Source organism: Mastomys coucha, unplaced genomic scaffold (assembly GCF_008632895.1).
Source record: "Mastomys coucha isolate ucsf_1 unplaced genomic scaffold, UCSF_Mcou_1 pScaffold21, whole genome shotgun sequence".
Lineage (NCBI taxonomy): Eukaryota > Metazoa > Chordata > Mammalia > Rodentia > Muridae > Mastomys > Mastomys coucha.
Window position 1 is genome coordinate 168,578,031 of NW_022196904.1, and position 5,296 is coordinate 168,583,326.

The following is a 5,296-nucleotide window of genomic DNA, read 5'->3' on the forward strand; positions in this document are numbered from 1 at the left end:
TTGTCAGATGTGTCGGTGTACTCTTGTGATTCCAACACTCAGAAAGTAGAGGCAGGAGGATAAAGAGTTCAAGGCTAGTACAGAGGGCAGCCTTGGGTACATAAGGCCCAGTTTCAAAAACAAAACCGCAAATCCCATCCTAACTGTTTGGGAAGCAGAAAAGACCTCTGGGAAGGCAGAGGGAGAGTATGTGGTGGCTGACTGTCCAAACGTTTGGTATATGAATATGAAAACAGTATGATTCTGTTTAGCTAATACATGTTAATGAAAAAATTAAAATCTGCCCAAAACACCCATCCACTGATAAGTGACTAAATGGGACATGATATATCCATATGATGGAATATTATCTGATGATAAAAGAGAATGAATTCTGCTGCAGGCTACAATTTGTATGAGCCTTGGTAATATGCCAAACAAAAGAATCTAGGCACAAGGAGCCGCATTTTATTCCATTTCATATCAAGTTTTCAGAGTAGGAATAACCAGTAAAATGAGAAAGTAAGAGAGTGGTTGATTAGGTGGAGGTGGGGCTGTTCACTGGGGGTGGAACGGTGAGCAGCCTATTAAGACATATGGGTTGTTGTCTGTACGGCTCTGTGTCAAAGTCCACAGAAGCATGCTCTACAATTGGATGAAGTACGAGGTATATGCATTACGTCTCAACAAAATGGTGAAGAAGCAGAATGAATCTCAAATGTTCCATCCATCATTAGCCAATTCTTTTTTTTTTTAATTTTTTTTATTTTTTTTAAAACTGTTACTGCATTATGATGAGAAAAGTTACATGATTTTAATTTATCTGAATTTGTTAACATTTAAAAACATATTTTAAGTAAATAGAATTAAATCACATTCTCGTTTCCCATCATTAGCCAGTTCTTACAGATGACTTCGCCTCCCTGGCCTGGTTTGTCTCGTGACAATTGGATGTTTGTTCCTTCTTAGGATGTCCCGACTAAAGCTCACCCTCCTCTGCCTGCCCTTGTTAAACATTTAGTGGGCTAGCTTTGCGTTCTTTAGAGATGTTTGAAGATTTGGGGGCTGCCTGTCTCCTGCTTCTTATGGTTTGGCCTCTGTTTGTGCCTGGACTGTCCCGAGGATGCTGCCCTTCAAGGGGGTGGGCAAATCCCCTTCCCTCCCTTCCTAATCCACACACACCTGGGGGACATAGCACACAGATATAAAAGCAAAACGGAGATATGACACAAGACGGCTAAGTGTTCCTATCTGTAGCTCTTTCCTGGGTGCTGACAGAATTTACAGAAGCGGGAGGTCATTGGTTGGAAAGTCTTCCAAAAACAATTGGCCTTTGAGGGTATGAGAACTTTTGGTTGATTGGGGTTGGGGGGAGAGAGGGATGGGGATGGGATGTGTTCCCAAAGGCTGGAAATGGGCTTCCCTTCTTCCTGCTCTGTGTATAGATCACATGCTAAACTCTGGGATATTTTTTTTTTAAAGTATTAAGATTGAGCCAGGTGTGGTGGTATATGCCTTTAATCCCAGCACTTGGGAAATAGAGGCAGGTAGGTCTCTGTGAGTTCCAGGCCAGCCTTGACTATGTATTGAGTTCTAAGACAACCAGGGATACATTATGAGACCCTGCCTAAAAAATCAAAAAACTCCACAAGATTAAGTCTAGCCCTACAGGAGCTTACAACTATGGGAGGTTGGACTCACAAAAATCCCTAGAAATCCCTGTATATAATGAAACCTGGATGAAGGAGTTTGCAAAGGACCTAAGAGTTGACATGTGGACTTGCAGGGGATTTTCCTGTCACTTCCTGCCACAAAGCCCCTTCTTGCTTTGATTGAACTGTGAGGCTGTGCAAGCCATGTTTCCTTGGATCCTTGGAGGTCCAGAAGGAAGGAATACTTTCTCCAATCTGTCACTCAGAGAACGTAGCCGAATGGCAGCTCCCTGACCCCACCCCCACCCCAACCCCTGCAGCCAAGATTGCCAAAATCACAATCAATACAATATGATGCTGATCCCACGGATCAAACACACTGATTGATTACCTCTACCAAATTTTCACTTTGGTCATAGCATTTTAAATCATGGACCTATAAGTTGGGATGCAGAGCTTGCCAAGCATGCAGGAGGATCTTGATTTGATCTTCAACAACAAAGCAAAACAAATAAATAAAAAAAAATCAGACCTGAGTCCCTTAACATATCCTTACAGTGTTCCCAAAGGAGATACACATCCATGGAATTTGCCTATCTGTGTTTTGAAAGATTTAACATGTCTTCCTGGGGATGCATAAATACCTTTGCAGGTGATTGAAAGATCGTAAAAATGTGGATGACATATTCAAACAGACTAGCATATTTTTAACTGAGTGGTAGTCAGATAATTATGTCTACAATCTCTAGGAGAAGAACCGATTGTAGCCCCCAAACATAAAAGGCAAGTTCATTGACTGAGCTCGTACTCCTCTATCAGTCTTTTCTGTACTGTATTAGTAGCTTTAACTGGCCAGTCAATCATAAAAAAATGTTAACTCTCAGTAAATCTTATCAGTCCCCAAATAATGGGATCTGTGTTTACAAGGTGCTGATTGTGTTCGGTCTTTGATAAAGACTACAGACAGTCAATAAACTCGGAGACATTTACATGGCCGGTTGGAGCCTAACTAAACTATCTAATCTTGGAAAAGACACCAGCACAATGAACCCCAAACTTAATCCCTTCAAATACTAGAGAGACAGGTTAGTGCTTAAACTCAAGCCACCTTGCACCAAAGAAAAGACCCATTAAAGCTTTTCCCTTTAACTCCCAGAAAAGAATCCCGAGTGCAGTCTCTCTGAAGGCCAGTCTTTATCATCCACATTCAGTGATTTCTCAGACCTGGGCTTGGGAAGGGTGACGGCTATTTAACTATTGTATGAACAACCCCAACTGTCTTTGACACTTTAAAACTTGACAGGAACATCTCTCTTTCATTTCACAGAAACAAAACACACTACTTTCTGGTTTCATTTCTCTTAGTCAAGCAAGCAAGCTTCCATTGGTTTAGAATTCCTGGATACTAGTACTTTATTTATTGCTTGGAGATTCTTAGAAAGAGGCTGGACTAAAAGACTATGAATGAACCCAATGGTCCCTATTACCTAACAAAGGAGAACAGTTTAAAAATCCTGGCCCAGATGCTTTGAAGAAGACAGGCTGTGAATACCTGGATTTGGGGACATCAATTCAGACACGAAAAGAAATTTTGAATTTTCCATGCATGGGGGTGGGGGTGGGGAGAGGGAGGAAGGGAGAGAAAGAGGAAGGGTGGGAAAGGGAAGGAGAGAGGGAGAGAGGGAGAAAGGGGAGAGAGAGAGAGGAGAGAGAGAGAGAGAGAGAGAGAGAGAGAGAGAGAGAGAGAGAGAGAGAGAGAGAGAAGAATTAAGTGTGCATGATTTATATAAATGCTCTTTTGATCCTCCAGAGCTTTGAGGATGCCCATTTCACAATGCTGCTGGCTGGAGAAGGCAGGCCTGGCTTCCCACTCACTGCTTCAGCTGAGATGCTTGGCTTTGTGCTCTGCCTCCACCCTGGTTTAAAACCCTGACTAAGAAGGTTTAGGTTATTGCTCCATTCCCCAGCCTGGGCATAGAGGTAAGCAGGAAGGCTCAGCCTTGTTACCCGCTGAACTTCCAAGACACTGGGCCCGAGAGCAGAGCCACACCATCGCACCGGAACACAGCAGAGTGCTGGTGTTCCGTTCTCCACAGGTAACGAGGATATTCTGGCTGGTCTGGCACTTAGCCATGCCAGGAAGCCCACTGGAATCTTGACTTTGTGGATTAAGAAATGGCAGGAAGTTTACCAATGTCCTGAGTCCAGGGACATGGCTTTACCCTCAGGTCAACAGGGAAGTCTTGGATGAAGGCTGACAAGCTTATTTTTGCATAAACTTTGAACTCACACTGACAGGTTTTTGGAAAGGGGTAGATTTGGTATGGGGAGGGATGGTTTGGGGGACACTAACAGACTTTCAACTTCAGAACCCCACATTCATAGACTCAGCTCCAGTGTAGTGGTCCTTTCCTAGCCTGAGTCATCCCTTGGCCCCGTGACTCTGCTCATTTTGTTGAACTAGACAGAGCCTTTGTCCAGGAGGACTTTCTCTGCCCCTTCCCGTAGCAGAACAAAGCTGGAAAATGGCTCAGAGCCAAGCTGGCCTGGCTTTATTCAGTTTTTTTTTTTTTTCTCTTGTCTGTGTCTGTCTCTATCTTTGCCTCTCCTTTCTGTCATTGACAGGATCTCAGTGTAGGTGAGGCCAGCTTCAAACCCTACACTCCTCCTGCCTCCATCTCCCAAATGCAGTGCTTACAGGCAAGCACTGAACATCTGGCCTCCCTCTGGAAGGCTTGTCTCCATGGTTTACAGGCCAGCACTGCTTATCTGGCCTCCCTCTGGATGGCTTGTCTCCATGGCCCTTCTGCCTGTCCAGTACTGGCCTTGTATATTTCTCTAGGCCCTTATTTGTTGTTCTGTTGGGAGGGGATTATTTTATACCTTTATTTTTCTTCTCTTCCCACCTCATTGTCACAATGACCTTGCTTCCTGTCTGCTGAGGAAATAAAGTCAGCAGAAAGAAACTTCCATAAGTTTACACAACCTTATAGATCCACTGATCAACATTTGGGTTCATAGACTGCTCGCTCCCTCCCCCCCCCCCCCCCCCCCCCCCCCCCCTCTCTCTCTGCCTCTCTCTGTCTCTCTGTTTCTCTGTCTCTATCTCTGTCTCTCTCCTTATCTCTATCTCTACTCTCTCTCCCCTAACTTCTCTTTTTAAAGTTTTAAACTACACTTATTTAATGTGTCTGTCTGTCTGTCTGTCTGCATGTCCCACAGCACAAGTGTGGCGGTCAGAAGACAACTTGATTCAGACGCCCCCGACCTAGCCAGTCAAGCACGATGCCATAGCTCCTTGTCATTCTCCTACTTTGCCAGTCTTTGCCAGTACCACGTAAGCATCTTTCATCATAAAGAAAAAACAAACACAGTATATGACTTTCTCTTAACCCACTTTCTCTTCTAGCTTACCTGCCATTTCTCATCTTCCCTTTTCAGTAAAAGTAAAGTTAAATATGAATATAAAACACATATAATAATAAATGCACAGTAAATAATTGTATATTATAATTATATATTACATAATAAATTATATAACACAATAAGTATAAATAAAAATATAAATAATATATTTTAATAAATAAAATTAAAATTAAAAATTAAAAATCCAAGCCTGTTTGTCTGCCGGTCTGTCTGTCTGTCTGTCTCTCACCTTATTTTGA